The 13,562-nt window shown below is 43.4% G+C and overlaps 1 protein-coding gene across 4 annotated transcripts in view; it reads right to left on the bottom strand.

Annotated features, from left to right (window-relative positions):
* The window catches only part of KANSL1L (KAT8 regulatory NSL complex subunit 1 like), a 106,866-nt gene that overhangs the window by 27,152 nt on the left and 66,152 nt on the right, over positions 1-13,562 (bottom strand). The gene's annotated exons all lie outside the window — the stretch shown is intronic.

Genomic DNA, 13,562 nt, shown 5'->3' with positions numbered 1-13,562 from the left:
TGTGGTTTTATATAACACATATTAAACACAGTAAGTTACTAGCATAAAATTGTAGAACTAAAGAGTGTTAGGTCTTATTGTAATGTTAACTCACAAAGCAAAAATCGTCACATTCACAGCATACCCCCACGACATATACTGTAGTTAGTGCTATACCAACTTTGTATTATATGAAGGTTTTATAACCTTTGACTTTTAGGCCAGTTTTGCACCTAATGTTTGCGATGAGATGTGGTGTGAGCACTGCATCGCACTGCAGATATAAGCCTTCATATGACTCGGCACCACAGTGCGGCGCAGGGCTATGGAGTTGGAGTCGGAGTTGAGGAGTCGGAGCATTTTTGGGTACCTGGAGTCAGAGGTTTCAATAAACTGAGGAGTCTGAGTATTTTTGAACCAAATCCATAGCCTTTGTAAAAATTAGACTGAGGAATCGGAGCCGAGGAGTCGGAGCAATTTTGGGTACCAGGAGTCGGTGGTTCATAAACTGAGGAGAATCGGATTTGGACGATTTTGCATATGTATAAGTGACAAGTCTGCCCCCGACTTGTAACGTACTTACTGCTGGGAAGGAAGTATCTCACTGGGATTCCAGTCTGTCCGCACTGCACCACACTCCAGTCGTTCGCACTAGCTGTGTCGGCCACTGACTTGCATTGCTGCTTAATCAGTGTGGTAGGCACGGATCATGCAGCAACGCACTGCAGACTTTGCGTTAGGAATGTGGCGAGTTGATATTCCCAGTGTTCAGTGTCACATTGCGTTAAGTGTGCAAGTCTCTGTAGACTAGCATGGCCCTTGTGGTAGAGATGCAGTTGGATACAACACGGGACGACACAGCGTGCAAGTGTAAAAGGGGTTTAGTAAGACAACAGTGTTGCGCACAACAGAGCATTTTTTGGCAAGCGAGGTAAGGATAGGAACAATGCGATTAGATGCACTATGGTTTAAAGATCCAGTATACCAGATCTTTAAATGAGCTCAATACAATATATTTGTCCTTTTTGTTACTTTACAAATGTTTTTGTCATATTGCACACCAAGAGGGGGTTATGTTATTTTACATCAGCAGTGGCTGCAGGCTACATTACCCAGTTTGTTTCTCTGTAGCTCTGCACAGTTACAGGCTGCAGCAGTGCAAGTCTTTATTAGATCAGGTATCTGCTATAATGTAATCTAATACAGAATAGGGTCGTAGGCAGCTATTGTTTGTTTACCTCATCTTTTAGTATGTACTTGCCCTACATAGAGCTTGATTCACAAAACGGTGCTAACTGTTAGCACAGCTGTTAGCACGGCTTTTCGCGCGTTTTAGCAGTTTTCACGCGAAAAACGATTTTTGCGCAGAAAAATTTGCTCTCGCGCGTTAACGTTCGAACTGTCTAAAAAATATCATGACCTGTTTGGAAATCAAAACCAGGACTAAAGCTTAATGTAAGTGTATGTGAGTTTAGGTCCACTTAAGGGATAAGATAAACCGAGTAGGCTTCCTGACTATGACTTTACTGCAGTGTTTTATGAACAGCATTAGCGGTTCATAGACTGATTTAAAAAATAAAAACAAAAAAAAAGCATTTCCTGCAACATCAGAACACAACATTACATTTTAGGTTTACTTGATGAAAGATAAATATCCAACTGCCAACTCCCAATCCTACCCTGCCTCCAAACCCCCCACCCCCTTGCGGTCATCCCTTGCATCAATCCTGTTCATCGCTCAATATTCTATATATTCTATGTCTCATGGGCGATTTTTAATTTGAGGTTTCTAGCCTACCCAGTGTGCCCTGGAGCTGAGCTGTGCAATACCAACCAGTGTACTTGAAGTGCTCCATACAGGGTCATTTTTTTTCTCTAGTGGAGAATGAGGCCAGTATAAAAGACTTCCAAACTTTGAAAAGGTGCTTAGTATGTTTTTCTTTATGAGCGAGGGCATCCATCTAGGTAGAACAAGTGAGTAAGCTCTTCTTTCACATCCCACACCGTAGGCACTGATGGATAGATCCACTTATTGAAAATTGCATTACTGGAGGCAATTAAAATGAGGTGGGCTAGGGGACCAAGACCTTGCCTGGACTGAAGAGATTAAGAAAGTGTTGACGGGGAATTATCGTAGTAGTTAAATAATAATAACAAGGGTTTTAGAGGTAATTTTATATTACAAATTTTATAAATATAGTCTAGGACCTTATTCCAAAATGTTTTGATATGAGAGCATGGCCATGAGCAGTGGAAAAGGTTCATATTCGGAAGATGGCACTTTGGATAATTAGTGGTATAATGTGCTGGCGGAACAAATTATTTGATATAAAAGACAAATTTTGGTCTGTGGATGAATTTGAAATGTGACTCACGCCAGTTTTCTCCAATTACTAACTTCTGAACTGTATCTAGCCCGGAGCTGGGAAAAAAGGGTGCAGGCAGCTAGTGGACAAAAAGGGCGCCGCCATTCACTCCCATAATAAATAACGTTTAATGGGCGCCGAGCAGGAAAAAAGGGCGCCGGAGCTAAATAAAGTTTACAAACGGCGCCCGGAGCTAAATAAAGTTTACAAACGGCGCCCGGAGCTGTTTAATGATTTATAACTGAGCTTGTGTTAATTTAGGTTTATAAAATGCACCCGTGCCGAATAACGTTTATGAAAATACTAAATGTATTTATCTTATTTAAATAATTAAAACATTATTTAAAGTTTTATCCCTTACTGTTTTTAAAACAGTATTCACAAAATAAAGCGATCAGTACGTAATGTAAATTGGAATATATTTTTTGCATCCATAATTAGTAAAACATTATTATCCACATAATAAAGGGGGGTCTTAGGTTTAGGCACCAACAGGGGGGTCTTAGGTTTAGGCACCACCAGGGGGGTCTTAGGTTTAGGCACCAACAGGGGGGTCTTAGGTTTAGGCACCACCAGGGGGGTCTTAGGTTTAGGCACCACCAGGGGGGTCTTAGGTTTAGGCACCAACAGGGGGGTCTTAGGTTTAGGCACTAACATGGGGGTCTTAGGTTTAGGCACCACCAGGGGGGTCTTAGGTTTAGGCACCAACAGGGGGGGCTTAGGCACCACCAGGGGGGTCTTAGGTTTAGGCACCACCAGGGGGGTCTTAGGTTTAGGCACCACCAGGGGGGTCTTAGGTTTAGGCACCAACAGGGGGGTCTTAGGTTTAGGCACTAACATGGGGGTCTTAGGTTTAGGCACCAACAGGGGGGTCTTAGGTTTAGGCACCAACAGGGGGGTCTTAGGTTTAGGCACTAACAGGGGGGTCTAGGGGTAGGTACAGGGAGGGTTACTTAGGCACCAACAGGGGGGGTCTTAGGTTTAGACACCAACAGGGGGGTCTTAGGTTTAGGCACCAACAGGGGGGTCTTAGGTTTAGGCACCAACAGGGGGGTCTAGGGGTTAGGGATAGGTACAGGGAGGGTTCTGTGTAAGAGTAGGCTTAGGTATAGTTTTAGTAAAATTTTAGTAATAATTACTAATGTTTTACAACACTTATTACGAACGTACTTATATTTATATCATCGTTATAAAGAATATTTTCAGATTTTATTATAAGAACAAACCATAAATGAAGGTTATTCACAATAATATACAATTATAACAATTAAACATATATTATTGTTTTTTTAATAAACGTAATTATAAGTTTAACTTTAGAAATAGGCAAGATTAACGTTTTCACAATTTCCGATTTTATAAACATTATTTAATGATTTATAATTTTGTTAAACTTTATTTGTAAACGAAATATAGCACACTATTTTTATAAACCCTATTAATGATTAATTATTATTTAGAGTTTACACCCCGCGCCCTTTTTGTCCAGGCGCCCTTTTTGTACGTACGCATCTAGCCCAGTCAAGATCTTAATTGCAATTTCAGGGTCAGGGATGTCTTTAGTCCAAGACTAAAAGGTAGATTTTGTTTTGACAGGTAAGTGTACTTTTTACAGGGACTTCGGAATCTGGGATAAGGATATTTTGGGTGAGGGGCTAGGAATTCATCAAAGGTGTTTAAGGTGGTTAGATTAGTTGTATTACGGATTGTACTAGTAAACTGGGCTCTCAGTTGGCCAAAATAGAGGAAATGATGGGCAGGGAGTGCAAATTTCAATCTGGCTTCTTTTTTTTCTTTTTTTTTTTTTTTGTTTAATTTCAATAGTTTTTATTGAATCAAGAATCTTATACAGAGTAATTAACAGTCTGAGTTATGTTTTAAACGTTACAACGAGTTGAAAACATGTTGATTCAGTCTCAAATTTCAACAAGAAGGGAGTTGGACAGTTAAGAAATAGAAGAGTGATTAGTAAGATTCAACTAATATCATATTACAAGAGGATAACAACCTAATAGTATACTAACAAGCGAGAGTGGGTCTCAACATGTGAACTAATAGGAACAGAAACTAACAATTATCTTCCTAAGAGAGAGAGTGTGCCTGCAAACGATGTCTCGTCCAGATAAAAACAAGGAACACCAAGAGCCCCAATAGTGAAATATGTACTGGTAAATGGTTACTAGATAGAGTAAATATTAATACTCACAAACCAGGGTTACCATTAGGCAACCACTGTACAAGCAGGTGGGAAGATTTTCCTGACCCCACTCCGGAATATGAAGTTGCTCTCTGTAGATGAGAAAAAGGGGATTTAACCCTCCACCCAGGGTGGACTCAATATTATGCAGGAGAACAGAGGCGCCAAAAGGATAAAAGGAAGCTAAATGAGCTTAAAACAACACATTCTTGGTAAATAGAGGAGGTAGTGGTGGACTTACCTCCTCCAAGTAGACACACAACGACTGTAGTAAAGACAGTCAATATATTTTATTTATGAACTCCAAATATGCAACGCGTTCCGCAGGTTTGATCCCGCTTCATTAGGCAATAATATCGGAGCAATAGCATATGTGGTCAGTAGAAGAGCCAGGCACCTCTGTCTTTACTACAGTCGTTGTTTGTCTACTTGGAGGAGGTAAGTCCACCACTACCTCCTCTATTTACCAAGAATTAGTTATTTTAAGCTCATTTACCTTCCTTTTATCCTTTTGGCGCCTCTGTTCTCCTGCATAATATGTCTCGTCCAGACACACTTGTCCCTGTATGAACCTATCTTATCAGCGGAGAAGAGGGGAGGGGGGGGGGAGATATGATTGTTTGTTAGGTAGGAGTTATACAGGTAAGTAGGGTCAAGTGGTATATGTAAGAAGTAAAGATTTTAAGGTCTAGGAGATTTTTGTTGGTAGAGGAAGTGTGGTAGTATATTCTGCCAATTTATATCCATATCAATGTCGAAGGCCTCTTTGTTGTGAGGAGTGTTGTTTACTCTAAGTAAGTTTTTCTCCATTTGGAGGTTGTAGTTTGTTAGGTGGATTAATTGAGATAGGGAGGGGATTTCAGTGGGATTCCAGATTTCAGTGGGATTCCAGTTAGACAGTATTAGTTGTCGAGTGGCGCATAGTATATGGTTGGTTATGATTCTATGTCTAAGAGGGAATTTGTCCATATCTATTAAAAGTAAGGCGAGATGAGGGGTTAGGGTGAAGGGTGATTGAGTAATGTGGGTTATAATTTTTTCAACTAACAGCCAAAAGGGCTGTAAAATTAAATTGGGCATTCCCACAGGATGTGTTCCTCCAACAGAAAGGTTTAATATCTTTGGAGAAGTTGGACATTATTCTAGGCGTTATGTACCATTTGCATAGGATTTTCTGTGATGTTTATAAATGATTAATACATTTGGAATTTTTATTGGTATCATGAAAAGTTTTCTTAATTTTTTTGAGTGAGAGAGGAAAATGTAAGTCTGTAGCCCAAACTTTAATATATTTTTCTAAGGGAGATGGTGTAGACAAGGAAAATTGTTCATACCACATTGAAATACCTCCTCTTAGGAAAATATGGGATTTGAAGTTATTCCACAACACCAAGGGTAGTTTTTGGGCTTTTGTGTAAATGGGCTATGCGTAAATAAGTATAGAGGCAATTGTGTTTTAAACCAAATTTATGTTGGAGAGAGGTGAACGAAATTAGTTTACCTTCTTGTAATAGGTCATCTATGCGAGTGATGCCTAACGAAATCCACGGATGCATATCTTAGGCTGAGGGCTTGAGTTTCAGTATTTCTTTCCATGCTGTAATGGTGGCGAGATAGTAGGGTGATTAACAGGTTGGATTGGGGAATTTAGTAGGAGTAGGCTTATAATGTGGTGTAGGGGAATTATGGTTAGTTTGCTCTCTAAGTTAACCCAAATTTTAGAGGATGGAGTACTCCACCATTGTTTAGACATGTCTAAAATCGTGGAGAGGTAGTAATGGTAAGGATTTGGGAGACCAAAACCTCCCTCTTTTTGGGGGGAGGTTAGAGTGATAAATGAGACTCTTCTTTTCCTCTTTTTCCATATGTAATGGAGTATCATGGCTCTTAAGTCCTTGAAATATTTGGCAGGGATGTGGATTTGCAGTGTTCTGAAGAAATATACATTTTTTTGGAAAGGTGAACATTTTGACAATCTGGCTTCTTTAAGTGTAAGAAGTCTACCCTCTGAGAGATTTACAAGTTGTCCTAGTCTCACCAGACCTTTTTCTTCCCATATGAGAAAATCTGAGTGAGATAAACTAGCCGGGAACCCAAGATGACCCCATAATGGCATATATTTTGTGATCTGGTAGCATATTTTAAATTTTTTACATATCTTCTTCCATGATATCACTGTAGCCCTAATTACCTTACTAAATTTTAGGCGCTGGGGAAGAACGCTAAATGCTGTGTAATGGTGGCCACTAATGATCCAATCTTTTTCATCCAATCATACCATTTCTATGTAATATAAGGGAACTGCCTAAATTATCCATTCAATATATTAACTCAATTTACCCTTCTACTACATAGATTTGGTAAAATTGGATGAAAAAGATTGGATCATTAGTGGCCACCTTAAGAGACCTGGTAGAGTCCAGGGTTCTGCAAAGGCTGCATCCAGAGAAAAGTTGGAGAAAATGCTAGAGCCGTTGATCCAATCTCGAACACGCCTGGTCATGCATGCCAACTTATAGCATCTGATATTAGGGATGCCCAAACTGCCTAATCCTTTTGGTAACCTCAGTTTGTGCAACACAATCCTAGCTTTTTCATAGACTGATTTTACCGTAATTGTGCCTAAATTTAATTGGAGAGAGAATTATAGTGGATTTCAGTCCATTTTATTCATTTTGTAAAAATGTCTGGGTGCCATACTGGGTGCCATACTACGGATGATTCAACAGTGTGCCTGTCTTCTTCCACAGCGCTCTATCTGCAGTATTGGATTGGCCAACTGACAGATAAAAGGGTGTCAAGCATTTTACTGGGTTCACCAATTTCTACAGGAAACTTATTACAGGATTCTCAGCAATTGTAATCCCAACAAATCTTCTTACCCAACAGGGTCAGCCTTCCCAATGGATCATGTAAGTGCAAGCTGCTTTAGGCAAGCTCAAAAAGCTTTTTGTGTGTGTGCACAAGTCCTCAAACACACTGACCCTGTATTGCCTTTTGTCTTGAAGGTGGACATCTCAGAAACTGTTACTGGAGCGGTCCTATTTCAATGATCTGGACCTAAAGCCTTGTCACATCTAACTGAATTATTTTGCCACAAACTAAGCCCTGCTGAGAGGAACTACGATTTTGGGGACTGAGAGCTATTCCTTACTTGAGGAATGGCAGTATCTATTGGAAGAAGCCCACTGACCATAAGAACCTGGAATATCTCAGCACAGCAAGCAGACTCAGAATTAATGATTGTCGTATCCAGGAGAACTCATGCAAAAACGTGATCAGATTTGATTTGCCAGTCACGATCATGTGCTAAAGCAGGTTGTGATCACAGTCAGGCACGTGCAGAGGGGGGTGCTCTGGGTGCCCAGGCACCCCCCCTTTTTAAAAACAGCAAAAAAGGCCCCTCTGATCGCGCAAAATAAGCCCCGCCTCCTACCGTGGTAAGCCCCGCCCACCCGTGAGAAGCTCCGCCCCCGCCTGGGACACTTTCAGGTGAAGAGGCCTGGATAGGAATCCTAGTGTGGCATACTGACCTCACCCTCCACCTAGGACCCATACTGACCTCTACCTCCCCAAGCACCCATAGTGACTTCTCCCTCACCCACAGGGACCTCTCCATCCACCTAGCACCCACAGTGACTTCTCCCTCCCCAGCACCCACAGTGACCTCTCCATCCACCTAGCACCCACAGTGACCTCTCCCTCCACCTAGCACCCACAGTGACCTCTCCCTCCACCTAGCACCCACAGTGACCTCTCCCTCCCCCAGCACCCAGTGACCTCTCCTCCCCCAGCACCCACAGTGACCTCTCCCTCCACCTAGCACCCACAGTGACCTCTCCCTCCACCTAGCACCCACAGTGACCTCTCCCTCCCCCAGCACCCACAGTGACCTCTCCCTCCCACAGTGACCTCTCTCCACCTAGCACCCACAGTGACCTCTCCCTCCACCTAGCACCCACAGTGACCTCTCCCTCCCCCAGCACCCACAGTGACCTCTCCCTCCCACAGTGACCTCTCCCTCCACCTAGCACCCACAGTGACCTCTCCCTCCACCTACCACCCACAGTGACCTCTCCCTCCACCAGCACCCACAGTGACCTCTCCCTCCACCTAGCACCCACAGTGACATCTCCTTCCCCAGCACCCACAGTGACCTCTCCCTCCACCTAGCACCCGCAGTGACATCTCCTTCCCCAGCACCCACAGTGACCTCTCCCTCCCACAGTGACCTCTCCCTTCACCTACCACCCACAATCACCTCTCCTTCCCCAAATCTAGCAGTGATCCTGCCTACCCCAGCACCCACACTGACCTATCCTTCCCCCAGCACCCACAGTGATCTTTCTCTCCCCCAGCGGCTACCCTCCTGTCCTCTGCAGCACTTACAGGGACCTCCCATCCCAAAAGCAGCGCCCACACTGATCTCTCCCAACACACAGCATCCACAACTACTCCCTCCTCCAATAACTACAATGACCTCTCCCAGCACCCACAGTGACCTCCCCTTCCTCCAGCACTCATACTGACCTCTTCCTTCCACAGAACCCACAGTGACCTACCCTTCCACCAGCACCCACACTGACCTCTACCTCCCCTAGCAGCAATTATGCCATTCATAGCAGTACCCACAGTGACCTCCCACTCCCTGCACCCACCGCAATCCCACCAATATTCAGCACCCACATTACACTCAACCAGTAACCCCCACTATAGCAAGCACCCAGTACTTGCACCAAGCACCCTGCACCCAATACTTATATCCAACCTCCATATGGCACTTAGTACTTGCATCATTCACCCTATAGCTGGCTCCCAGTACTCGCACCCACTTGGCACAGTTCTTGCACATTATCTGAACTCACATAAACCAGTACTAGCACCAAAAGTACTGCACCCAGAATCCACATGGCACACAATGCCCACCCACAGCTAGCACCTAGTGCAGGCAATGCACCAAGTATGCGCACCAATGTACCTGCACCCAACACCCACATGTTTCATCTGCAGTAGTTCCAGTTGCACTAAGCCTCCACTTGGTGCCCAGCACAAACACCAAACACTCACATATGACATCTAGTACTTGCACCCAGAACTCACAAGGGCTTGAGTACCTGCAATCAACACCTACATGATGCTTGACACCAACCCATACAGCCAGAATGCACATGACACCCTGTGATAGCACCCAGAACCCACATGGCACCCAGCTTCTGCATTTAGCACTCACATGACAACAAATACCCCACTAACCAGCACCCATTACCCAGATGTTACCATGTACTCACTCCCAGTACCCACTTGGCACTCAGTATTTGCACCTATGACCCACATGACACCCTATAACCCCCATAATCAACACCCACATGGCATAGTACTCACACAGCACAAAGTTCCAAAGCCATTATATGCACCTAGTACCCATCCATGGCCAGCACCCATATAGCACCCAGTACCCACCCTTGGTCTGAACCCATATGAGACACAGTACTCTCCCATGGCACACATCCAGACCACACATGGCACTCCCTACTCACTCATGTCCAACACTCACATGGCTCCCTGTACCAATTAGCACTCACATGGCACCCACTATTGTTTATCACCATCTGCTACTCATTTAGCACCCAATACTGCACAGCACCCACTGCAAATAAACACACAATACAAACTGGACCTTGGTACCCACAGCAGCTTGACACGGACTTTACTTTGGCACATCGGCACCCACTGCAAATGAGCACAAACTGGACCTTTGCGTCTTACCACCCATTGCATCTGGGCACCCACTGCACCTTGGCACTTACTGCAGTTTTGCATCTACTAATGCTTAGCAACCACTGCATATTGGCAACCACTGCTTCTTTGCCTGAAAAGAAGCTTGGGTGCTGATCTAGAGGGACAGAGGTCCCAGTAATGAAAGGTGAGTCCATGCCTACATCAGGCTCCACTGCGCCTACCCTAATAGTGCGCACCTATGACTGCTGATTTGAGGGTGGTGGCACCAAAGAAGTTGGTTGGAAGAAGACACAAAGTCTGCCTGATACTTCTATAAAGATGTGTGTGTGTGTGTGTGTGTGTGTGTGTAGGTGTGGTGGGGGGGGGGGGGGGGGTTAAGACTGCCTAGTGCTTTCTGGAGAAGGGGTATTACATACACAATTTAGCACGATTTATCGATTAGGGCCCCTTTTTCAAATTTGAGCACCCCCCCCTTGAGAATCCTCTGCACGGCCCTGATCACAGTAAATCAGGCTTTACACATCTATCAGCTGATCAAACAAATCACATGCTTACATGAGTTCTCTTATGCTGGGAATACACCATACAATTTTCTGTTATATTTACCTGCCAGATAGATAAAGTTCAGCATGTTGGAAATGTATCTAGCTTACCATCTATCTGCCAAGCAATTAAGCATTGTTCTAATTATGCATTCTAACAGAACAGCTAACAGAAAAATCTAACAGAAGAATCTAATAGAAAATAGTATGGTGTATTCCCAGCATCATTTGTCAGGGTCCATAGCCTTTGTTTTTCTCTAGGGTCAACTTTCATATTATGTACCATCGATGGTACTAAACTGAGACAAACATGTTTCCCAGGATGTTTGATGGGGAGTCTACCAGAGAACTGGAGGAAACTGTCCTCTCACCCAAGCATTTCCTTATGATCACTCTGGATCTACTTTTTTCAAGTCAAGGATGCATCTGCAAATACCATCCTGATATTGGGAAAAAGTTACACTGGTATCTTGACAATAAAATCATTGTGCCCAAAGGTTTACAGGCTGACGTTTTTAAATGCTGTTGCGATCATGTGCTCAGGGCCAATGCACATCAAAAAGCGTTAGTGTAATCACAAACGCTCAGCACTTTTTAAAGTGATTTTTCAAGGCAATTCTAGGCATGTGCCTAGCAATTTTCTAATCATGCCTAGCGATTTCTGGAGCATTTTGGTGTAGCTTTTATTTTTTGTTACAGTAGAGCTGTAACTGAACAACTTCTATAACAAAAATGCTTGGAAAATTGCTCTGATCTAGCGCTTTTCAGAGCGATTCTCCACTTTCCTATACTTAACATTGACGCTGGATCACCTCAGAAATTAGCAGAAATGCTGCAGGACCCGTGTTTGCGTTCGGGAGAAAATCACATCGCTCTGGTGTGGTCCATCCCATACAAATACATTAGCCAAGTGCTGGGTGAGATTACTGCAATAGACCAGAATTAGCAAATAATTGTATTAATTCATCAACTGGTCAAACTCCACTCTTTGCCAGTTACACCTTTAATCCATTTAGGTTGCCTCGGTTGGACTCAATTTCTAAAGTTCGAGAGCGTTTAGAATTTGTCACCCAAAACCTCCATACTCTCTGCACCAACCTAGAGAAAACCAAAGGGGGGCTTACAAGTTTTCTGAGAAGCAGGGCTGTGGAGTCGGAGTCGAGGAGTTGCAGTCGGGGCAATTTTTGGGTACCTGGAGTTGGAGTCGGGAGAAAATGCACCGACTCCGACTCCTAATGAATTTAAACTGTAATTAAAATAGAAAATATGATAAAATGTTTTCTCAGATAATAGTCATCATAAATAATTTATATATACACAGTAATAGCTGTGCTTAGTCCACATAAATTAAATAAACCAATCAAAAAATAGTTACTTGTGCTGCTTCAATAAAGCAATCCCCGTATTTTTACAATCAGCTATACATGTCTGATTATATATACTAAATAACATCTACTGTATGCTGTAAGAATAAACCCTGATGTGTAGCTGTGTCACTAATGGAGATGGTCAATGAGATGGAAATAATTCTGCGTTGATGCTGGTTTATGCAAATATATGCACTCCCTTTGCTCATGAAATCAAATCATTTGATATGTTGTTAAAATTTGGTTTGGTGACTACGAATTAAAGGGTACCTGAGACGGATGAAAAGAAAAGTTTTATACATAGCTGGGGCTTCCTCCAGCCCCCTTCAGGCTAATTCAGTCGTTGTCCTCCTCCGCCACCTGAATCTTCTTCTTTGAGTAGAAATGGCCCGAACCTCCGATTTTTCGGTTCGCAAACTTCCGCAAAAGTTCGGTTTGCACGAACTTTCGCGAGCCGCAATAGACTTCAATGGGGAGGCGAACTTTGAAAACTAGAAACACTTATGCTGGCCACAAAAGTGATGGAAAAGATGTTTCAATGGGTCTAACACCTGGAGGGGGGCATGGCGGAGTGGGATAGACGCCAAAAGTCCTGGGGAAAAATCTGGATTTGACACAAAGCAGCGTTTTAAGAGCAGAAATCACACTGAATGCTAAATTGCAAGCCTAAAGTGCTTATAATTGCAGCAGCCTTAAAAATTCAGGAATCCACCTGGAGTTCTGGACCCTGTTGGTGGTGGTGGAGAAGGCAGTCAAGCGGCCTGCGGGCAGAGGTGCTGTGTGGGGAGTGACTTAGTCTTGGGGAAGGCAGTCACACGGCGTGCAGGCAGAGATGCTGTGTGCGGGGACTGATATAGTCTTGGGGTGGGCAGTAGCCCTCCGGGATCCATGCCTCATTCATAGTTACATAGTTTTTTTGGTTGAAAAAAGACATACGTCCATCGAGTTCAACCAGTACAAAGTACAACTCCAGCCTGCCCCCTCACATATCCCTGTTGATCCAGAGGAAGGCGAAAAAACCCTTACAAGGCATGGTCCAATTAGCCCAAAAGGGAAAAATTCCTTCCCGACTCCAGATGGCAATCAGATAAAATCCCTGGATCAACATCATTAGGCATTACCTAGTAATTGTAGCCATGGATGTCTTTCAACGCAAGGAAAGCATCTAAGCCCCCTTTAAATGCAGGTATAGAGTTTGCCATAACGAATTCCTGTGGCAATGCATTCCACATCTTAATCACTCTTACTGTAAAGAACCCTTTCCTAAATAAATGGCTAAAACGTTTTTCCTCCATGCGCAGATCATGTCCTCTAGTCCTTTGAGAAGGCCTAGGGACAAAAAGCTCATCCACCAAGCTATTATATTGCCCCC

The sequence above is a fragment of the Hyperolius riggenbachi genome, chromosome 7 (assembly GCF_040937935.1).
Source record: "Hyperolius riggenbachi isolate aHypRig1 chromosome 7, aHypRig1.pri, whole genome shotgun sequence".
NCBI classification, from domain to species: Eukaryota; Metazoa; Chordata; class Amphibia; order Anura; family Hyperoliidae; genus Hyperolius; species Hyperolius riggenbachi.
The sequence above is the reverse complement of the archived record's forward strand: the minus strand, read 5'-3'. Positions and strand labels throughout refer to the sequence as shown.